The sequence below is a fragment of the Mustela nivalis genome (genome assembly GCF_964662115.1).
Source record: "Mustela nivalis genome assembly, chromosome: 17".
Classification (NCBI taxonomy): domain Eukaryota; kingdom Metazoa; phylum Chordata; class Mammalia; order Carnivora; family Mustelidae; genus Mustela; species Mustela nivalis.
In genome coordinates, this window is record NC_139036.1 from 23,198,254 (window position 1) to 23,222,109 (window position 23,856).

The 23,856-nt window shown below is 48.7% G+C and overlaps 1 protein-coding gene and 1 long non-coding RNA gene across 4 annotated transcripts in view; one reads left to right on the forward strand and one right to left on the reverse strand.

Annotated features, from left to right (window-relative positions):
* Positions 1–23,856, reverse strand: part of MYO1D (myosin ID) — a 341,412-nt gene that overhangs the window by 18,012 nt on the left and 299,544 nt on the right.
* LOC309851747 lies at positions 3,798–12,677 on the forward strand. 3 transcript variants are annotated; one of them, XR_014304902.1, is made up of 3 exons: positions 3,798–4,342; positions 5,112–5,261; positions 9,070–12,677. It is a non-coding gene; the product is annotated as an uncharacterized lncRNA (long non-coding RNA). The 3 variants fall into 3 exon arrangements; XR_014304903.1 differs by lacking the exon at positions 3,798–4,342 and having other exon boundaries at positions 4,930–5,261; XR_014304904.1 differs by lacking the exons at positions 3,798–4,342; positions 5,112–5,261 and adding an exon at positions 7,849–8,669.

Sequence of the window (23,856 nt, forward strand, 5' to 3'; positions counted from 1 at the left end):
GGCTCTGGGGAGAGCTGGAGAAAAGGTAGGCAAGGTGGCTTCGGCCCGGGCCCTGGTGCGAAGCATGTGCTCTGAGAACATCTGTTAGTGGAGCGAAGGGCTTCAGGGAAGGAGGGTGTCATGCTCAGGATGTTGGCCGAACAACGGAGGCTGAGAACCCTCGCGGGCCAAGGCCAGCCCCTTCGGAGGCCACGCTGCCACCTTCCAGTGCTACACCGCTGATTCCAGAAGGCCCCCTCAACCCGTTCTTGGGTACTTAACCAATCCCATTTGAGCTGACAAAGGATGATGACACAGTTCTTTTCATACATTTCCCACCTCGCTCTGACTAAATTTTGCTGCCCATTTAGGCAACTGCAGCCCACGGCAGAGGATCTCTGATTAGGCAGCAAGTGACTGGGGATTTTTGTTCTGAGGGGAATTCAAAGAGTTTAAAACAGAAGCAACCGTCTCATAAACCAAGTCCAGAACACTGACATGAAAAGAAACAAACTGCCCACTTTCTACCACCTGTTTGAGGACAGAAGGATTTGCACTCGCTTATGTTCGATAAAAAAAAGTGCCCTCCCCCACCCCCGTCCCACTGCGGTGTAGAAGCCTTCACCACACGAATGCTTTTGATGGGAAATCTGCCCCCTGCTCCGGTACAGCCTTTCATGCTGCTAATAACAGAGGCGAAGTGGGCCTTTCTATCAGTATGTTCTGCACACTTCTGAGCAGCTCTGGTTTTTCTATTCTGCATTTGCTATTTTAAGCGAGTACATAATGCATCAATTTTCAGACTCTTACTCAATGCCACTGCTGTAGAACTGAGAACTCAGTAATCTTGTCAGGCAGCACAGAACAATATTCCAACAGATGAAACATTCCATGCAGCCTTATTTCCCTTTTCCTGGGGTGGGGCATCTATTTCTGGCCCTCTAATGAGAGAGGAACCAGTGGCGGTGGTCCAGTCCTCCGTGTTCAGGAATCCCACATCATAGGAACCACTCACCATGCTGCTGCTGGTAGACACATCAAAGGCCCCATGGGGTCTCCAGTCTATCTGACTGCTCTCCTACTTTTAAAGTTCCCAGAAATGGGTTTTTTGGATCCTGGCTAGAGCATGCCGCCTGAAAAGGAGACCACATCTGTGTTCTTCCTGCCTGGCATGAAGAGCTCCAATTCTTTCCATCATCGCTAACTTAAGAGCTGCAGGGCAGGGTTTATTTCCCTGCACCCCCCTCCCAAGAGAGTTCAGTGGGAAGTGTCCCCAGGGGGCTGCAAACCAAATTTGCCTTGACCTTGAGTGCAGGCACGCTTCTAGGAGAAAGTCAATTGCAGCTAGTGTCTTGGAGGGCAGTGGACGGAGAGTTCCGGCTGTGTGTGTACAGCGTTAGTGGCTTCTAACACTGGCCTTATTTACTGCCCGCAGGGTTACCTGGGAGAGAGGGCTGAACAACCTGTTGGCTCATTAATGGGTTAGTCACGCTTTCCAGATTCACCGTGGCTGGTATGAAAGGGCTGAGGTGTTTCCACCAACCCCTCCAGTTTCTATCTCCTAACAATTAAAAAGATGGCACCACAAATTAGATTGAGTGTGTAACTGATTCTGCTGACAAATGACTAATTCTGTAGTAACTCCATACCACTGCTTTCTGTCTAAAGAACTATTTCATAGCGTCCAATGATTGCAGCCGTCCCGATGGGGACTGTAAATTACTGGCTCAAGTTCATTAGCATGAAAACAATCAAACCAAGTACACTCTTCCTCTGGGGCTGGAAGTCAGACACCCTGAGTAATATTTAGGTCACTGCTGCCCAGGCAAGTCTGAAAAATGGTTCGTGCCCTGATTAGATGGTTACATATTTGTTTTAAACAACTGTCATGGAAGGGGACCTGCAGGCTTTTTAAGGCGAAGCGGGGAGAGGTTCTGTGAGCAGCGCTGAGCCAATCTGAGGTGGGCTAAAGCAAGTAATCTCTTTGTCCAGCTAAAGTGCATTAGCATCAGCTTTAAGGCTGAAATAAAATCTCTGGGTTTGGTGTGCGTAAGTGTCCCCACTCGCTCTGGGAAGCCCATGGAGTGATGATTCTTAACCTTGACAGTACACCACGATTATGAGAGAAGCATCTGCAGAACAGGGCCCCCCACAGGGGTCAGGCTCCTCTCCCAGAGAGGCTTGGTCTGGTTATGGCCCCTGGACCTTGGTGCTTTCAACCTCAGGGAGGGGCACCTGGGATCAAGCCCCACTTTAGGCTCCCAGCTCAAGGGGGAGCCTGCTTCTCTCTCTGCCTGCTGTTTCCCCTGCTTGTGCTCTCGCTCTGTCAAATAAATAAATAAAATCTTAAAAAAAAAAAAGGCTCAGGTGGTTTCCCGTGCGCCTGGCACTGCAGAGCTCCAGAGTGTCTCCCTCCCTGGCAATGATGGGGAGAAGAGCTCGCCCTATCTCGCCGCAGACAACAGTTCAAATCAGCTGCTTGGGAATTGCTCTGGGAAGTGGCAGTATTCCCTTATACACAAGAAGCTGATTAATCAAGCTTCTTACTGTCATGCATTGCAAACACAGAAGAGTGACACAAAAATTATTTGGAGCCATGTCCTAGAGGTCCTCGGTACAGGAGGGGTTGAGCCTCCGGAGGGTCACTGAGCTTAGAGGAGGGCTATGGAGATGGGCGCCCCTCCTGACTCCCGGGCCCCAGCACTCGGTCATTACCCTCCTGTGCACAACTCCTCATCTCCGCAATCAACAGATACATACTGAGTACTGAGTGCCAGCCAGCCCTTGAGCACACAGCACTGTGTAAGACAGACCTTGCTTCTGCCCTCACGTAAACACGACTTACACACTCACGGCTGTTGAGCCAGAATTCTGGGAAGAGCTCTGAACACAAAAAGTACAGAATGCTATGGAATCACACAGATCTACTTTGGTGGTACTGGTGGGAGGAATTAGGGGACATGCTCTTGAGGAGGTGATACTAAATTTTAACTTCACCTTTTAAAAAGTCAACAATAAATGCAATGGCATAACATGCGCAGGTTCTGGGGTGCCAATAGGGAAAATCTATTTGCCTTCCACCTTCTCTAGCCTCTCAGCTCCCCTCCCCGCAAGCACCTACCGTCCCACGACTGTGTAGCAGTCCGGACATTGTTCTGTGTGAATATATACGATAAATTCATTTATCAGGGGGTGACTCTAAAGAGAAACCCAAACCATATCCCTTCAAAGGCAGACCTTTCATTGCTGAGGTAGGAATGAATGATGGCAGTGGGTCCATGGAATGTTATGGAAACAGGAGGCCACTAGAGAGCTACTGACTCTGGACCATGACAAGAGTGGTATGAGGTTCCTGTTAATCAGTGTTTCATCATTTCACTTCTGTGACCTTCAGAAAATGGAAGAGATCATTCCAAAATGTACAGGTAAGCCAAATGCCTAACTATGTGCTGGATACGTAGAGCTAGTATTTAGAATATGCTTTTTTTTTTTTTAAAGATTTTATTTATTTATTTGACAGACAGAGATCACAAGTAGGCAGAGAGGCAGGCAGAGAGAGAGGAGGAAGCAGGCTCCCTGCTGAGCAGAGAGTCCCATGTGGGGCTCGATCCCAGGACCCTGAGATCATGACCTGAGCCGAAGGCAGCAGCTTAACCCACTGAGCCACCCAGGCGCCCCTAGAATACGCTTTTAAAAAAATCTCATTAGACCATGGTGTGTCACAAATGTCTTTTTATTCTTTCCCTCCCTCCCTTCCTCTCTCTCCCTTTTCTTTCTCCCTCCCTCGTTCCTCTTTCCTTCCTTCCTCTCTCCTTCCTTCCTCTCTCTCTCTCCCCCTCATTCCTCCCTCCCTCCCTCCCTTTTTCTGTTGTTGTAAAGAAGGGGGCATCAGCTAGAATCTAGAACAATCTGCCATCTTAAGCTGGGCCACCCATTAGAGCTGCTTCATTGTCCGAGGACCAAGATGGGTAACAGAAGGGTGTATGGGTTGGGGCTCGCTACTGCAGCCACCCTTCATGAGTGGTCACCCTGGACACTAACAGGAGCACGGTGCATTTTGCTTACACGGCAACTCCACAGGCCCCCACCAAGGAGCTCAAGCCCTGGCCATTCTGACCTGGGGCCAGCAACCCCATCTACATGAGGAAGGAACTCCTGCAGTTGAGTTTTCTGAGGCCCGGAAGGAGTGAGTCTGCAGGATGTCCAGCGCCCAGTCACGGGGGGTGGGGTGGGGGACGAGGAGGGCCCGGTGGGCAGCCCGGGACCTCCTGGTCCGGTCCGGTCCGGTCCTGCGAGAGGGTGAGAGGGGTGGCCACCGGCGGCCGCAGCCCGAGGGCCAGTGAGCCAGGGGTTGGGCGTCCAGGTGAGGAAGAGCAGCTCCTGTTCTAATCTGCTCTTTAAAAGGCTGGTTTCAAGGGAGGCCTTAAGGGCCCCAAGGCGGGGCCCAGCCCCGGGTACCCCGCACCTGCTGCGCGCGCGTGGGGGGTGCGGCGACAAAGGCCGGGAGGCGGAGGAAGGAGGAGAAGGAAGAGGGAGGATGAGCGGGGAGGAGGAAGCGGGCGGGGGCGGGGGGGCCGGCGGCGAGCGAGCGAGACAAAGAGAATCCGCGCGGCGCAGGGTGGGCTGCGGCGGGGGAGGCCGGCCGGCCGCGGCTGCCGCTTTTAGCTCCGCCGCTCCCCTGGTCGCCATGGCGACGCGCGCAGGAGCGATTCCCTGTGACACTGACGAGCCGCGGCCGGGGCGGGGGCGCTGCGGGCGGCACGCGTGTGCTCGCACACGCACGCGCACACGCACACGCACACGCACGCCCCCCGAGGGGCCCGGCAGCGCAGGCCCCCTTCCAGACTCTAGCTGGAGGCATCCCTGCGGCGCCCCCGCCCCCCTCCCCCAGTCCGCCCTCCCTTCTTCCGGCTGTTTTTGTTTTGTTTGTTTTTCTGGAGAAGGTGATGATTGGGGCTTCGCACGTGTGCTGGTTTACTGAACTGGGTGGGGGGGGGGTGCTGCACGGGAGTGGGGGATCCGGATTTTGGGTCAGCTAAGGAGCTGCGATTGGTTTAAGACAAAAACATTAAGAAAGGGGATATTTGGGCGGATAGCAGGCTTTCTTTCATTTTCCCCCCTCTTTAAACCAGGGGACTGTATTGGCCAGAAGTGCTTAAAGGCAGAGGGGGGCGAGAGGGCTACCCCCACCGGCACATGAAATAGGATTTGGGACCCTTAAGGCCCAGGCCGGCAAGAACTAGCCTGCAGCAGTTCCTGCTCCAGAAAAAGAACGTCAACCTGTAGGTTGTTTTTTTTTTTTTTTGGTGGTGGGGGGTTTGGTACTTGAAGCCCAACCTCATCTCTCCAACTGTATTTCCACACGAACAGGGAAAGACTCCTGAAACGACTTTTTGAGGGCAGAAACTGGTCTTAATCGTCTCTGTAACCCAGAGATGGGACAGGAGACGGGACACTCGCAGAGGCAGGCGGCCTGGGCACTGGGCTCAGACAAAGTGTGTCCAGTGGACCTCCCGAAGTCGGCCTCCTGCATGCAGTGGGGACTGAGCCCAGAAACATCCTGTTAGCACACATGCCTCCCTTTGAACTCAAACAAAGGCCGAGGGGTGTGGTTGGGAAGTTTTTGAAAACTCAGCAAATAGCAAAACGTGGGCAAGAACCCATGCCTTTTTATCCACGGGGCCAAGTCTTCCCTTTATGACGCATCTGCCTGGGTCTGGCGCATCACACTTTGTGGGGTACTAGAGAAGCACGCTGATGAATAAGAGGCCTGGGACAGGGGGTGTGGGCTGGCAGGAGCAGACTCTGCTCCCAGCTGCCGTGGCGAGGGCTGTGGCCTTCTGAGAAATGAGAGGACACGGAATCTGACAGGAGTGCTGTTTTCTGACCCACAGAACTGGGCCTGCCTCGCTGGACAGGTGCTGTGTCCATTCCAAGAGTCCTCTGTGCTAATCTTGGAAGCCACTCTGGGACCCCAGGGTAGGGAAGAATTCTTAAGCAGGCCTTGCCACAGCCACTGACAGAAAAACTCTGGACAAAAATAATAAATGCAAACTGTGTTTATGCCTGCATTCCAGAATTCTAACCTTACGGTGTTCAGAGATGACTGGCAGAGTTCATCCTCCTTGCAAGTGGAATGGTGGGGGTGGAGAATGAACAGGGAACAGAAAGACAAGGATGCTGAGAAGATGGGGGCAGGGTATTAGCCCCTTTGTGCATCCCCTTCCTGACTAGTACAACTGAGGAAAGAAGCCCGAAGACAACGCTACTTTTGACAACGCTACTTTTCTTTCTTTTTTTTTTTTTTAAAGACTTTATTTATTTATTCGACAGAGAGAGAGAGGAGGAAGCAGGCTCCCTGCTGAGCAGAGAGCCCGATGTGGGACTCGATCCCAGGACCCTGAGATCATGACCTGAGCCGAAGGCAGCGGCTTAACCCAGGCGCCCAACACGCTACTTTTCTATATGCTGACCTGAAAGACCAAAACTCAGTTCTGGAAGCTGAGAATTCTACAAGAGGGCCCTGAGAAATGGTCTGACCTTGAGTTCTGCTTTAAGCAGAGAAACATCTGAAACATTCTGGCCGGGAGGCTATTTATTTCCTCAAGACCTCTCCCTGAGGGACAGATGGCCTGTGCCTCCCTCTAGTATGACTGCATCCTGACAGTGAAGTTCTTCCAAACCATGACAACCAGCCTACTCCTTGGAAACACACCTAAAATAGGGGCGAGAAGGCCCCAGTGATGCACTTCGTTTCTGTCGTCTAAAAGGAGCGTTGTGGCAGCGACATTAAAGCAGTCTTCCTGTTTTAGAGGCTGACTTTCTGTGATCAAGGCCCACAAATTCCCACACAATCAAGGGCAAACTGAAAGAAGGCTGGGGAAGTTAGGAAATTTCAGTGCCTCAAAGAAGCTGCTTCTGTGTTCGTGAACCGGAGCTTTCAGGAATACTTAAATACATGTGCTTGTGAAATGAATGCCCCTCCGGATTTCAAATGATTTGGGAAAACAATTTGCTGAGATATGGGTTGTGATTACTTCTCTGTCCACAGAACCCTAACCAGGTGACCTGGATGAAATAAATCCCAGTTTCCCCGAAATAGTCCAAATACTCACGTCTAAAACAATGTACACATCCTCTGTGCTAATCTTACATAAAATACTTTTATGTACTGTGGTTAAAGAAAAAAGTTAGCAAAAATGGTATCCAAAAAATTCTCTTCATGGAGTATCATCCACTTTCTGTCTCAACCCCCATCCCACCGCTGAAGGCCTGATGCCGTCTCCTAATAGTGAGCAGAAACCACCAGACTCAGGATTAGAGAGTCTTTGGACCAAAAAATAGGTTTCCCACTGGTGTGGGTATGAAAGAATGAAAGAATTCTGTCCCAAAGTACCCTTGTTTCCTGAAGACCTTTAAAAACATAATATTTTTAAAAATAATTTATTCATTTATTTGTCAAAGAGAAAGAGAGAATGAGAGCATAAGCAGGGGAAAGGGGCAGAGGGAGAAGCAGATTCCCTGCTGAGCTGGAGCCCGATGTGGGACTCAGTCCCAGGACCCTGGGATCATGACCTGAGCCGAAGGCAGACGCTTAACCGACTGAGCCACCCAGGCTACTCTAAAGGTTTTTGCTGTTAAGAGGAGTTAAAGCGGGACGCCTGGGTGGCTCAGTTGGTTAAGCGGCTGCCTTTGGCTCGGGTCATGATCCCGGCGTCCTGGGATCGAGTCCCACATCGGGCTCCTTGCTTGGTGGAGAGCCTGCTTCTCCCTCTGCCTCTGCCTGCCTCTCTGCCTGCTTGTGCTTGCTCTCGCTTCTCTCTCTATGATAAATAAATAAAATCTTAAAAATAAATAAATAAAAAGAGGAGTTAAAGCATCGTAGTGTTTGGAGGGGGCCCAGCTCTGCCTATGTGTCCTCAAAAGCAACATCACCCTGCTTGTCCTCACTCTGTCGGGGTCCCCCGAGCCTCCTGGACAGCAGCCCCCCCCCCCCCCCCCCCCCCGCACAAAGAAGAAGGGTCTGTGGGCCTGCCAGTGGCCAGGAAGAGAAGGAAAGAAGAGCTGAAAGGGAGAGGAGGGGGAGGCTACTGATCACACAGGGGAGGATCCCTGTTGCACTCCCCCAACTTCATTTGACAGATCAAGACCCTGCGCAAAGAGGTGTCGAACTGGGCAAGACCACAGAGAGGTGGCTGGTGGGGGAAGTGAAACCCCCACCGGGGCTTCTGGTCTCCGAGTCAGCGCCCCTTCATCCAGGTTATGGGAGGAAAAGGAAGCACAATGATCACCAGTAACAGAAAGGGTGAAATGCAAATGAAACTGAAAATCTCCACAGGAAGCCGACAAGACTAAAAAAAAAAAAAAAAAACCCCACAAACAACAATAACCAGTCCATGCTGCCTCCCTGATAAACACAAGACCCAGGGCCCTTTAGCTCTAAGGTGTCAGTCTGGAGTGTGGCTGGCGTGGGGGCAAACCCTGTCCCCAAGCAAACCACCCCCCCAAACAGGTGGTGTGCCCTGGGCACATTTCTGCACCTCTGCATACACCTGCTTCCTCAGTCATAAAATGGGGATAACAGCAGTAACCCCCTCATCCAGATTTTGGGAAGATCAAAGAGTCATGAGCTGTGGCAGAGCTTTCTCAGCACAGCGCCTCCTGCCTGAGTGCTTAACCAGCATTTGCAGGTACTATTACCATGATTACTACAGAGCTACTGCGACCAGGGATAAATCCATTTTCTTACTCGAAAAATGCAGTAAAAAAAAAAAAAATTGCTGATGCTTTTCTATGCGTGGGAAAGCATATCTATTTTGCGGGGGGGCTAGATAGGTAGATCTTTTAAAATTTCCCACAATTAAAAACCAAACACGCTTTTGCTTTTGTCTTGGTGGAGCGTGCTTCCTTCTGACATCAACTTTTTCCTCTACTAGGGGAGAAAGTCCCAGTCTCGGTTTCACAACTAAAAAAAGGGCTGCTTCTTAAGAAAGTGTCACAAACTCCCTCCACACTGACAGGCTCAGCCGTAGGAGGGAAATGATGAAAAAGTGACTGATTTCTGTACTTCATTGCTTTTGTTTTCCTTAGGAAGTCACCTGGGCCTGGATGATAGCTGAGGTTCGGAGTTCTCAGTCTGAAAGAGTTCAGATGCCAACATGTTTCTTTCTCCATCTGTGAAATGGGTACCATGAGGTTTGATCAGTCAGTACGGGTGGGGAACTGCAGGTCCCCGGGTTAGGTCTCTGGCCCCCTGGGTGAGGCACCTCTGACCGCTGATCTGATGGCCCACTGCCCTCCTCCTCATTTCTGAGGCTACCTCAGTCAGAGACCCGGCTCCTGAAGGGCTTTACATTCTGGGTTATTTTTGGAGTCATTTAGTTTGTTCAAAGGCCGTCACCACATGGGATGCAGCTGTGGAAAGCAGCTGCTGTGGTCTGATTTCCAGTTAGTATTACTTGACATCTCTTGTCAGGTGGTTTCTAAAATTTCTTGTGTTTGTTTTGGGGGTGATCTCAGGGATTTTTTCCCTGGGTTATAAGGTGTGACATCAGAGCTCTGCATCTGATTACCTGTTCCGGGTTAGGGATCGATCCAGATCCCTGCTAGAAAGGGAGATTTCTTTCCACTCTCAGGACTAAAACTCCTCAGCCCCAGAGCACTCGGGTCTGGGACAGGAGGCAGTATGTGGTGGGCTCTGGTCCTGACAACTTTCTGAAGGCCCTCCCCCCAGTTTTGCTGTTTGAGTGAGGAGCTGCGGTCTCCTGGAGGCTCGGGAAGAAAGCAGGAAGGATGAGGCGTCTTACTGGCCTGACAGGAGCCCACCTTCAGTGACAACAGCTACCGTGTCCCAGAGGCTAGGTCACCCGGCTGGGAGAAAGCTGGACTGGGCTGACTGCGTGCTTCCTCCCCCTCCCCTCACCATCTTCTCTTCCCTATATACGCTTACCTGCCTTTCTCTTTCTCTAGTTCATTCAGCCATCAGTCTCTTGGCTCACCCCATACCCCCATCCGCCATGATGTTTTCACTTTCAGGCCTTTTGCATGTTCTGCTCCTGCCTGGAAGACTCTTGGTCCCTTTTGTGGACCAAGTGCTATTTTTCATTTGATTCTCAACACTGGCATCACTTTGGGGAGCCTTTCCTGATCTTTCTAGACAGGGTTAACGGACTCTTTGATGCACTTAACACCTTGGGCTTTAATTGTGTGTTTAATCGTCCGGTCTCCCCATTAGACTATAAACGCCCGAGCTGGATCAGGTCTTTTTCATGGATGTATTCCTGCTTCCTGGCCCCGTGTCTGGCCTGCCATACAGCAGATGCTCCACAAATATCTGCTGAATAATGTTCCAGACTCAACAAGGACTCCCTCCCTCCCTCCTTTTTTTTTTGGGAGGGGGGTCTCCCTATGTATTTTTAGCCTGTATCAGACTCTCTGTTCTTCAAATCACGTCCGTAAGTCTTCTGTTTTATCCCAGTACCTATTCAAATCGTCTTCTGTCAATTCTGAGTTTGAAAAAAAGGTCTTCAATTGTGCATTATCTGTACAAAAATGGGACACTAAAGACTCCTAGACAGTGTCTGTGTCCAGAAGCAATACACAAACAGTGGAAACCATGGCTGAATCACTGAAAAGAGCTAGAGACTGTTCATCTGCGTCCTGGCCGTCGTCCCTCGGGAAGCCTCCTTCACATGGGCTGGTGAGTTCTGACCCCTGTCTTCCAGGCAGACTTATTCTCCACCAGGAGACAGCACAGGTTTCCAACGAGGAAAAACCTCCCAGGGACGCTCTGAAACTGGTTTTCATTTCCTTTCAAGAGAACTGTTTTCACTGTGGAGAGGAAGTTTCCAGTCACGCTCGGTCTCCACGGAGGTCCCGTCTCCCCGAACCACCTTCTGCTCGAAGCAGATAGGAACTGACACGGGAGCAGTGGTTATCGGCCGTGACCTCCACAGCGCCACTGGCTTCTCCACAGTGACTTCTCCCCAGCCCTCGCCGTCGAGTGGCACCCCGAGGTCGCAGGACAGCACACGCCTCTTAGAACCCCAGCTCTGTACGTGGCACAGGACTCAACTCTGCACTCGGACAAGGGCCCCGGGAACGCGCTCTTCACCCCAGGGCAGGGCTGCGGGGCAGCAGCGATGACACTGATGACACCTGATGCTGTGCCCGGTGCCGCCAAACCTGCCCTGGATGCTGGCAAGAGCCCGGGCTGGTGGTGGCTAGCCACGGAAGGTGGGGGAGACAGATGTGCAGGGAGACAGAGGTGGCTGAATGTCTAGCCTCCTGGGACACTGCCAGCCACCAGGGACGATAAGCCACGGGTTCACTTTCTGTCCTCATTGACTGTGTAGTCTAGAAATGCCAACGGAAAGGCAGAGGCAGGATGTTTTCTGCACTGTCAAGGCGAGGCAAAAGCCAAACCACCTGATTCTCGCGGTCACAAAACTGGCCTAGATGGGCTCTGTTCCACTTAAGGCTTGTGCCTCTCCTAGCTCCCTCTTCCCTGCCCTCCCTGGATCGTGTTTTGGGGAGAAGAAGGTAGCCTGACCACACGACTAGCAAGATCCGGAGTACCCTGCTGCTAGCGCGGCTGGCAGAGAGCGATTAGGGGGAAAGTGCTAAGCAGCTGGTCCCCTCAGATTCAGGAAGTTGAGAGGGAGAGAAGCTGGCCCTTACCTTATGTAGAACTTGGGGGCACGGGTGGAATGGGGGGCAGGTGGAATGGCAGGCTGAATAATGGCCCCACAAAAGATATCCACATCCTAATCCCTGGAGCCCGTGAAAGTTCCCTCACAATGTGAAAAAGGACACTGCAGACAGGATTACTAAGGCTCTCAAGATGGGGAGGGTACCCGGGGTGGCCCATGCGAGCCCTAAATGCAGTCCCAAGTGTCCTTGGAACAGAGAGGCAGAGGGAGGCCAGACGCAGACAGAAGACAAGGCCACGCGACTGCAGAGGCCGGGACAGGAGCGAGGCGGCCACGGGTCAAGGGATGCCCGCAGCCCCCCGAAGCTGGAGGAGGCTGGGCACAGACTCGCCCCTCGAGCCTTGGCAGGGAGCACAGTCCTGCTGCCTCTCTGATCTGGGGCCAGATCAAGTCAGGGATGCTGACTCTGGACGGCTCGCCTTCAGAACTGTGAGATGACAAATTTCTTGTTGTTGAGGCTGTAAAGTTGGGTCGCATGTTATAACAGCAGAGAGAAACTAGGCTATGGTTTGGGTGTGCCAACCAACGACACAGCTGGCTCAGTGCCAACAGGCATCTTGTGGGGCACACAAGAGACAGATGAGCATTTCCTAGTGTCATATTCACTATGGAGAGCCAGGATCAGCGTTCTGCACACACACACACATGCGCTCACACAGACACCCTCCCTCCTGGATCTGGGTCCGCAACCGCTCCCCCCTGCTCTGCAGTGTTGTTTCTGAGAGGAATTCACAGCACGTTGGAATAGGTCTCTGTGAACCGAGAAGAATTGTGAACCGAGCTCCCCCCCGCTTAGTCAGGGGTCTTCTGGAAGGCATCACGGGTGCACAGTGGAGACAAGAGCTGAAGCAGAAGAGGGTAAGGAGTCATTTCGGGAAGCAAGCAGCCTGGACAGAGGGGCGCACCCCCCAGAGAAAGGAAAAGGGAAGGCCCTCTTTTGCAGTTCTAAGAAGGCGCTCCCTCAAGGAAAATAAAAGGGTAAAGGAATGCCTGGTGCTTTTTCTTTCCGTCTTGAAACCCTTTCATTGGGATTAGCGTTATAATCTTAGGTGCGGGATTTATTTTCAAAAAGAGGACTATGGGGGCATCCAACTGCTGAACGCGCTGGGTTCATGCGGCCAGGACGGTGTGACAGTGATGGTGGGCAGTGCCTTTTGGTCATAGGGGGAGGACTTTGGCTCCTGCAGCATTTTGAGGGGGAGTCAGGGCCTTTGGCTTAAGAAGCGGTTTTGGGTTCAGGATACTGAAGGGATTCTCTGGTCCTATTAAGGGAGGACAGAGAAGGGGCCACAGGAGGTGAACAACCCCTCAAGTGGGAGGAGAACACAGTCTCCACAGTGGTGGCGCCATTCCAAGAGGCTCTCAGAGGCAAGGCTCCTGACTGTGGAAGAGGTTCCACAGGCCACCTTCCCAGGCCACCAGGTCCCAGGCCACCTTCCAACACATCAGCCAGCGACAGGGGACCAAGCAGCCTTCTCTCTGGACGCTGGCCCCACAATGCCAAGGGCTCCCCGTGGTACCTACACTTCCACAGTAGTTCCACGAATATCATCATTTCCTGCGACTCATCAGAATACTCTGGGACAGTAATTAGAGATATCATTCAAGAGAAAAGAACATCTTGATATCGACTGTCATCCACATGGGTTTTGGTCTGCTCCCTTCTTTTGGCAACTCTGCCTTGGCTCCCTCTGGAGAACTGACGCACCCCTCCTCTAATCACAGGTGCTCTGCCCGTCACTGCACCTTGCTCCCCACGCTCAGGGCACGTGATCTAGACCCTGTTCTCTCGCCTCGCGCTGTAGTCTGCACAGATGGCATGTGTGTGACCCAATGTCTGCCAATCCCAGACTTTCCTTGAAAGATTCATATATTTGAATTAGGCAAGGTTTTCCCCTTCCTTTACGTGTCTATGCTGGCATACTGCAAGCCCGGAGCTGCCCACGGCCAACATCTCCCCCGTGCAGAAGCAGCCTTTAGTAGGACAGAATGAGGCCAACACAGAGACTGGGGGTCGTGGAGCAGGAGAGTCAGGTTTGGGGAAGAAAAAGGATCTTGACAGTAAGCAAGTCCTTAGTCCTAGTGCTTAACCCCCCCAGGTCCTCCAGCTCTGAGTTTCTTCCAGGATATTCAGTGTGGGGTTTCGACTGGTCACGTCATCTGAAAGAGCTCTGGTTTATAGAGTGGGCTTACTCTGCAATGCTAAATAAACCCGAGGAATGGCAAATAAGAATGTTGTTGGAAAAAGATTCTACAAAGGTCATGGTTTTTCCTGGAAAAAAAAAAGGGGGGAAAAAAGGGATCAGCCCAGCATTTAGAGATATTAATCCCCAATTTTCTAAACCTGGCTCAGCACTAACATCCTTCTGTATTAACCACACGAAAAGGCCATACGCACGCGTAGTGATGTCCAGGAGCTGGGGCCCTCAGTGACGGTTGGCCTAGATCATTCTAATACCTGACGAGCATGATCAGCACAGGGAAGTGAATTCAAAATATACACAGATAATACCACCGAAACGTGCAGGAGAGCGACTGGGCCAGCATGGAAGCTTCTCCAGTATTAAGCCCCAGATATTATTTTCCTTCTTGTTTGCTTACTGAACAGCAAACAATGGTGTTGCAAGTAGCAGGAACCATAAGCTGGTACTATCTTAGAGGTCACTGCATTTTCTGCTCATACCTGCTCTCAGTGGTTACCTCGCTGTCTAGCTGCTAACTGCCCTTTCGGAAGAGCCCATCTCCCGTGGAGTGTATCTCATCCACTGTGCTCCTAGAGGATAGGAATGTTCCCGAGGTCCTGCCCTGCACCGTCCCTGCTTCCAATACGGCTGCTGAGAATTCCACAGACAACGTCCGGCGGAACGGGTAAGAATGCAGCGGTCTGAGATAGGTATCAGAAACAGACGAAGGATAAAAATGTGAATCCTTTCCTGACCTCCATTTCTCTTTTATCGTTCAACCAGGTTCGTCCTGCCTTCTTCTGAACTTCTACACAAGTTTAGGTCTCCTACTCGTGGCGACTACCCAGTTAGAGGGATTTAGAAATTAAGAGACTGGGCATAGCAAATGAAACAGTGCAGTGCCAACGTCTTATGATGTCCCGTGGCCTTAAAGAGGGGCCTCCAGTAGGGTATTTGGGTTACTCTAAGTGGCTTAAGTGGGGGAATATTAAAAGCTGAAGAGAACCATTGTTAGGTAGCTACCATCACCAGAAATTCTCTGTGGAGAGTATGTGGGATGAGTATGAGTAAGTGGGATGTGCTCATTTTGTCAGAGCACAGCTGAGGCCCTCTGCCCCCATTATTAGGTGTAAACCATTTCTATTTACCAATGTCTAAGATTATGTTGTGTGGTGGCTACAAAATGAAGAGATCCTCTTCAAGAAGCCAGCTGTCACAGATTGGACCTTGCTTCCCTGGGTTTTCCAAGTCAACGAATTCAGTCAATAGTTGGGTTTTTTGCCTTTGTTCTCGTTCCTTGACCTGCTGAAGCACCCGGCATGGCAGCTTTAGTGCACTTTCTCCTGTGGCTTCCATGGTACAGCACAGTCTTGCCTTCCTAGTCTCTAGTCATTCCTCTTCTTTCTACCCTCCTCCTCCTCCCTTCCATGTCTTCTGGTAGTCTCCATGTGCTGGCAACTCCCAAAGCTGTCGTTCACTCAGATCCCAACCCTTAGACTCAGCAGACTCCTGGACACGTCCGCTTAGATGAGAGGCAGGCAGTCGGCTCCCACCAACTGTTCAAGCCGGGAGCCTCCAGCGGCTCCTTGATTCCACCTTCCTGCTTTCATTCTGCAGCAATGATTTATTTGTTTATTTATTTATTTTTCTTTTTTAGAGGGGGTGGAGGGCTAGAGGGAGACAGAGAGAGAGTCTTAAGCAGGCTCCATGCCCAGCTGGAGCCTGACATAGGGCTCAATCTCACAACCCTGACATTAAGACCTGAGCCGAAATCAAGAGTTGGACAGTTAACCGAAGGAACCACCCAGGCGTCCTTCGATTTTTACCTTCTAACTCTCTTCCAAATCCACATTTTCTCTCTTAACCCTTATTGCTACCTCACTATGCAGACTGTCATTGGATCTCACCAAAATCACCTCAACAGCTTCCTCTCTGCTCTCCCTGCCTCCCAGCCCCTCTTCAAGCTGCAACCCCCTGATCTTCCTAAAATACGGATATGTGAGTTACAAATCTGATCTCTTGCTCAAAACCTTCCTTTTGGTCCTCACTGACCTCAGGAAGAAGTCTGAACTCCTTCCGGTGTCTCTGTGATCTGCTTCCCTCTCCAGTTACCGGGCTTCTCACTCCCTACCAAGCTCCCTCAGCCCCAGCCCCAGCCCCACTCAGCTACCTTCAGTTCCTCTAGGCACCGTGCTCTCTGTTCCCTGCTGGATGTCACACTTGCTTTTCTGTCTGCTAGCACACTCTTTCCTCTTCACTCCTTCCCTGTTTGAAGCTCATCCTAAGGAAATAATCTGAAATGCCAAGAAATATTTATTACAGGACGCTCACTACCACACAAATTACAATGAAAAAATTTGGAAATTTCCAATACAAATAGGGTTCTTAAACATCTGGGCAAAGTTCTGGGTTAATGGGAAATTACTTGAGAGTATATGAAATGAGAAAACCCAAGTCCTATAACATGCCCATACGTAGGTTTTATGGTTTTAGATCATTAAAAAAATAAAAAACCATCTATGATCAAGGTTATGTGAGTGTAGATGTAAACAAAATAAAGCTGCTTCTTCACAAGGAGTGCTTTATAACATGGGAAGTTTCAATCCTTAACTAGTATGCTAGCTAGAAGCTTTCAGTGAGTCCCGTAGTAATCAGTTGCAAAGCGTGAAGCAAAAAGACAGCTGAAGAGTATGGGTACATTTCCGCCAAGGCTCCACTGACAAATGCTAGGGCTAATATTAACTGTGCATTTTTGGATGTGTGTTTCCATTACTACAACCCCCCACCCCCTGCTTACCCCCTGCGGATACAGGCATATGTTTCAGTGTTGCTGAACCAGCTGGATGGCCACCAGAAGAAATGAACTGAGTGAACAAAATATGGTTATCTCTCAACATCCGCAGCTGCTAGGCTTCGGTCAGCGGGGGACAACAGGTGTCATCCTTGTCTATCGGTGTGCCCAGCAACAAAGGAGGGAACGTCAACACACAGAAGTTTTGTTCTCCCGAAAAATGAGAATCCTTCAGCTAAGTCCATACAGCTGTATTAGGGGCCATTTGGGATCTGCTGCTCTTTGCAAAGTAACAGGAGACATTTAGTTCGGGCCTGAGAATATCACATACCCAGTGGGGAGTTTCCCACTGAACGAAGCACGTATGCGATTTCCATTAAAGGTTCTTTTCTGTCTTCATGAAATCTGGAGTCTAATCTACAGGCAGTGTGAGAAGAGAATGGTATGCTCATGGGGAAAATGAGACAAAACTTTTAATTTACACTGTAAAGCATAAAATCGAAAATATAGCATCTTTTGCTCACTTAAGTTTAACTGCTGGTTAGATGTTCACTTTATGCACTGTGGGAAACAGTATGGAGGTTCCTCACGAAGTTAAAAATAGAGTTACCCTATGATCCAGCAACTGTACTCCTGGGTATTTACCCAAAGAACACAAGGGCACTAATTTAAAGGGATACATGTACCCCGATGTTTATAGCAGCATTATCTGCAATAGCCAAGATAGGGAAGCAGCCCAAGTGTCCACTGACTGATGAATGGATAAGGAAGACGTGCTGTACGTACACAATGGAATATGACTGAGCCATAAAGAAGAATGAAATCTTGCCATTTGCAATGACATGATTGGAGCCAGAGAGCATAATGCTAAGTGAAGTAAGTCAGAGAAAGGCAAATACCATATGTAGAATTTAAGAAACAAAACAAATGAGCAGAAGGGAAAAAAAGGTGGGGGGGGGGGCAGACCAAGAAACAGACTTGCAATTGCAGAGAACAAACTGATGGTTACTGTAGGGGAGGTGGGCAGGGGGATGAGGGAAATAGGTGACGGGGATTCAGAAGGGCACTTGCTATGATGAGCACCGGGTAATTAAAATAAAATCTTGAAAAAAATTTTTAAAAAGCAAAAAAAATTTTTTTTTCACTTTTTGACCTACGACACAGCATTTGTTACAAAGCATATAGTAAATAACTAAGTAATCAAGTAAATAATTAAAAAATATACTTTCCCAACAAAGATTTCAATGTCTTTTAAGGGAGAGAAACAATACATTGTCCTTACGTGGTATTCATATAAAACCCTGTAAGCATTTAGATACTATCTTTGGGGATCTCCTCGTAATATCTTTGTTTCTTCTGTCCAGAAACAAGACTGTAGCAACTCAAGGGAGAAGGGCAAGTTTTCTTGCTCACACTTAGCTCTCTTTCTAGAGTCTGTACTCAGGGCTACGAGGCAGAGCCCAGTGAGAGGACGGGGAGCAGAGCAGATTACAGGTCTCTCAGGCGATAGACTCGGATTCTGCTATTTTCTGGGTCTGGAGCAAATGAAACCAGCACGAAATCACAAGTCATAACTTGATGAGGGCAAACAAAAAGAAGATCCTAATGTGTCAGGTCATTTAAATCTCTAAAGTGTCTTTTATTATTACAGCTGGATGAAGTAAGTAGCTTCTTATCGGTTTAGATATTAAAATGAACCATAAATATGGATGTTTGGGTTAAGTGAGTGAGGAATCTTTTGTCCAGATTTTCAAATGGATAATTCTAAAGGCAATGCTGATTTATTAGTTTTTAAGAATTAGATTTGAGTTGGAAAAAGATAGTATGAATAAAGAAAATACTAATATGCCATCTATATTTCATTTTAGTAGTTTGAATTATTTCTTGGAATCTGAACTGGATCTGAGCTGTAGAATTTTCCACTTGATACCCTTAAATGTTGGCAATATTCCAACAATTGTTACTGAGTCCTTTTAAGCTTCATTACTCAGGATTTCATTTTGATGGTTTGAAAAAAGTCCCATGAATTGCATCCTTTCACAGTTAGAAATCGAAGGGTTCACACTTCTTGTCAGCAGGAAGTAGAGGTTGGGAAGAATTCTATTTTTAGAGTTGAAAGGCCACCTTTGACCCAGAAATGTGCGTTCGGATGAAAGCTGTTTCTCTGTTCTGTCTTACTTGATTGACCCAAGGAATGGAGAAACATACAAGAATACATCTTCAGCAGACCTGTTTCTTCCTAGGGCCCCAGGAAACCCTTATATCAACCACATCTCAAGAATTTTAGATTTTCAGGCATTTGTTCTGGTCTTGTGTAACCCATGGAACTATCATTTAGATATTTGAAACCTTCCAAATTGAAGTCTTGACTATCTTGCAAGATATAAAAGTCAGAATTTATTCTTCTAAGTCAGGGGATGGGACACTAAGGCCCACCAGCCAAATCTGGCTTACTGCTTGATTTTAAATAAAGTTTTATTGGAATATGGACATATCTGTTCATTGGCATACTGTCTGTGGATGGTTCTGTGCCATGATGGAAAAGCTGAGTACTGGTAATAAAGATCACACGGTCTGCAAAGCCTAAAATATATACTATCTGGCTCTTTCCTGGAAAAGTTTGTCTACTCCAGGTCCTGATGATAAACTGAGGAATTAAAAGGAAAGTCTATAGAAATAGTGATGCTAACAAGGAGCAGCTATAAATGCCGGTAATACAAATGTTTAGTTTGAGGGCCTGCTTTGTATAATTGACATGAGACATACTTGTGACAAACAACATACTAAGACTCCAATTATGAAAGGAATGGTTTGAACTGAGGGTTGGCCATTAAGTAGCACCGATGCTGGCAGAGAAAGAAATGAATCCACAGGGAAGCACATGTAATCCTAGTATACTACTCGGCTCCAATGGAAACAATGTTTATAAAATTATAAAAATATAAATCCTAGTTAAGGGTTTCAGCTTTAGAGTCAATCATCAAGGAATAAAACCATGTAAATAGTCACAATATAAACGTAAAACTACGGGTGTCAAAAGTTCAACCAGGGACACCCGCATGTTCCTTTAACGCTGTGGTTAGTTAAGAGAGGTCATGTCTGAAGTTGAAGTTCAACCTTTAATATCTTGAAACTGGAACGCTCCCTACTCTTGATACATCTTTTATTGTCAGTGTTGTTTTTCCTGAGGGGAATATAAAATAATGGTGCATCTTATAATAGATGGCATCTTAAATCTGATAACATGCTATTTTGAACTGTAAAAGTAACAGAACAGGGGCGCCTGGGTGGCTCAGTGGATTAAGCCGCTGCCTTCGGCTCAGGTCATGATCTCAGGGTCCTGGGATCGGGTCCCGCATCGAGCTCTCTGCTCAGCAGGGAGCTTGCTTCCCTCTCTCTCTCTCTCTCTGGCTGCCTCTCTGTCTACTTGTGATTTCTCTCTGTCAAATAAATAAATCTTTAAAAAAAAAAAAAAGTAACAGAACAGTAAACTAAAGATAATGACAAAAACTAACAATAATCAAAGGGAAGTGGCCAAAAGAAGCTAAATAAACCATCATCTTGGGGCGCCTGGGTGGCTCAGTGGGATAAGGCCTCTGCCTGCGGCTCAGGTCATGATCTCAGGGTCCTGGGATCGTGCCCTGAATCGGGCTCTCTGCTTAGCAGGGAGCCTGCTTCCCCCTCTCTCTCTATGCCTGCCTCTCTGCCTACTTGTGATCTCTGTCTGTCAAATGAATAAATAAAATCTTTAAAAAATAAACAAACAAAAAAACTCCCATCATCCTTAGAGTCAAAGGTCAAACTTATGTCTAAATATGATAAACTTAAAAAACTGCAGCCTAGCATGTTGTATATACATGTTTTCCTTTTATTTTTAAAAAGTTTTTATTTTTAAATAATCTCTACACCCAACATGGGGCTTGAAGTCATAGCGCCGAGATTAAGAGTCACACGCTCCATGACTGAACCAGCCAGGTGTCCCCTTTTCATTCTAAGCCCTTCCATTATTTGATTTTTTTAAAAACACTGTATTAGTGGGGCGCCTGGGTGGCTCAGTGGGTTAAAGCCTCTGCTTTCGGCTCAGGTCATGATCCCAGGGTCCTGGGATTGAGCCCCGCATCAGGCTCTCTGCTCCGCAGGGAGCCTGCTGCCTCCTCTCTCTCCCTGTCTCTCTGCCTACTTGTGATCTTTGTCTGTCGAATAAATAAATAAAATCTTAAAAAAAAACAAACAAACCCAACCACTGTATTAGTTTCTTGAGGCCGTTGTAACAAATTAATCCAGACCTGGTGGTGTAAATGTACTCTCTCACAAAGTTCTGGAGGCCAGAAGTCTGAAAGCAAGGTGTCACCAAGGCCACGTTCCTCCCAAGGCTTTACAGTTCCCTGCCTTGGCCAGCTTCTGGGGTTTGTATCACTCTGACTTCTGGCTCTGTCCTCACTTCACTTTCTCTGGGTGTGCCAAACCTCCTTTTGCCTTTTGCTTATAAACACATCTGTGATGGCATTTAGGAGCCACTTGGACAATCCTGGGTAACCTCCCAATTTCAATCTTAATTTAATTATATTTGCAAAGACCTTTCCTCTAAATAGGTAACAGTCACTGGTTCTGGGGCTTAGAACATGGACATAACTTTGGGAGCCATTACTAGCCTACCCATGTACTCGTTTGATTTTTTTTTTTTTAAGATTTTATTTACTTATTTGGCAGAGAGAGCGCACAAGTGGGTAGAGTGGCAGGTGGAGGGAGAGGGAGAAGCAGGCTCCCCACCCAGCAAGGAGCCTGAAGCTGGATTCGATCCCAGGACCCTGGGATCATGAACTGAGCCAAAGGCAGATGCTTAACCGACTGAGCCACCCAGGCATCGCCAACAGTTTGATTTTTAAAAGACAGAAGTCTTAAGTCATTCTGCAATTTGAAGTCCTTCAGTGGCTACCCATAATTTCTGGGATCAACTTCAGATGATGGATTGGTTCAAAGTTAGTCTCTAAACCCAAGGCCCAAGACATAGAAAAAAAAGAGATCAACTGGAGCTTAACATTAAAGCCTTTTGAGCTTTAAAGGACACCATCGAGAAAGTGAAGGGACAACTCACAGAACAGGAATGAAAACTTGCAAGTCATAGATCAGACAAGGACCTTGTATCTAGAATATACAAAGAACCCTTAGAACTCAATAATAAAAAGACATAACAATGAGAAAATGGACAGAGGATCTAAACAGATGTTTCTTTGAAGATGACATAAAAATGGCTGGGGTGCCTGAGTGAGGCGGTTGCTTAAGCGACTGACTGGTGGTTTCAACTCAGGTCATAATCTCAGGGTCATGAGACTGAATCCTGCGTCGGGCTCCAAACTCAGTGTGCAATCTGCTTGGGACTCTCTCTCCCTCTGTACCCACCACCCTAAAATAAATAAATCTTTAAAAAAAATGGCCAATAAATCCATGAAAAGATGCTCTACATCACGAGTCATTAGGAAAATGCAAATTGAAATCACAGTGAGATACCGCTTCATACGGACTACGATGGTGTCGATAAGAATGTTAATAACAAAAAAAAAAAAAAAAAGAATGTTAATAACAGGGACGCCTGGGTGGCTCAGTTGGTTGGACAACTGCCTTTGGCTCAGGTCATGATCCCGGAGTCCCAGGATCGAGTCCTGCATCGGGCTCCCAGCTCCACGGGGAATCTGCTTCTCCCTCTGACCTTCTCCTCGCTCATGTTCTCTCACTGTCTCTCTCTCAAATAAATAAATAAAATCTTTAAAAAAAAAAAAAGAAAGTTAATAGCAAGTATCGGCAAGGAAGAGAGACGCTGGGACTCTTGTACATGGTGGGTGGAGACATAAAATGGTGCACCTGCTTGGAAAATAATGTGGCGGTTCCTCAAAAAGTTAAACATGGAGTTACCAAGTGACCTAGTAATTTCACTGTTAGGTACATATCTAAGAAAAATCAAAATTAGTTCCCATAGAAACTTCCATGGGAATGTTCACAGAAGCATCACTCATAACAGTCCCAAAGTGGAAACAGCTCAGATGTCCAACTGACCCAGGATAAACCAACTACGGAATATCACAGTGATCTAACAAGGAGGTACTGCTGTGACACACTGCTGTGACATAAATGAACCCTGAAAACATGATGCTATGTGAAAGAAGCCAGTCACCAAGGACCATCCATTATGGGACTCCACTATGTGAAATGTCCAGAGTAGGAGAATCTATAGGGACAGAAAGCAGATTGGTGGTGGCCTGAGGCTGGGTAGAGGGAATCCGGGAGGGGTGTGGTTGGTGACTGTCGGGGGCAGTTTCCCTCATCTGGGGTGAGGGAAACATTCGAAGTTGACTGTAGTGATGGTCGCACAATCGTGAATGGATTAAAACCCACTCCATTGTATGGTTTGAATGGGTGAAGCGTAGGGTATGTGAGTTCCATCTCAACAAAGGTCTTTACATACATACAGACAGACAGTCTACAGAATCAGAGGGTCTACGCTCCCACCTCAGCTCCAAGAGGACGTGCAGATGGACGAGAGAGGGCAGGCACGCAAAAGCCTCGCACAGTCCCTGCACGTGGCGGACACCTTCCGTGTGTAGCTGCTCTCTGCCCAGCATTTGAAGCTTTATGGGACTTGGGTCCTGGCCCATCTCTGGCCCCTCCCGTCACGTCAACCCTCCTTGAGGACAGTTCCCACACCCCACACGCAGCTAGACTCAGGGCCCCTGCCACAGTGTCAGCACGTCCTGCTTTTACTAGAATGCTCTTTCTCCCCTGCCGTCACGGGGCGAATTCCTCCTTTCTCCCCCTTTGTTTCCTCTGTGTTACCTCTTCTGGGAAGCGTCTCCTGAAGGCTCGGAAGACCACGGGGCCTCCCCTCCAGCCATGGGCACACTCAGGTACGCCGGCACCTCCCCGCTCTCGGTGGCATCAGTCTACATGCCTCATGTCTCACTCATCTCTGTATGCTCGGGCCTGGCACGGTGACAGACGGTAAGAGATGGCAGATGCTAAAGAGCCACGGGCCCACGCAGGATTGCCGCCGCGCCCAGCCGTGTGGCAAAACCTCTCCTCGGCAAAGAGAAGATCATCCCCCTTGCTCTCTCGCCTGCTGGCTCCTCTGCATCTCTGGGGCCAGGACGCCGGGCACGACCGCTCTGGTGCCTTCGCTCATGTTCCTGCTTGTGCCAAT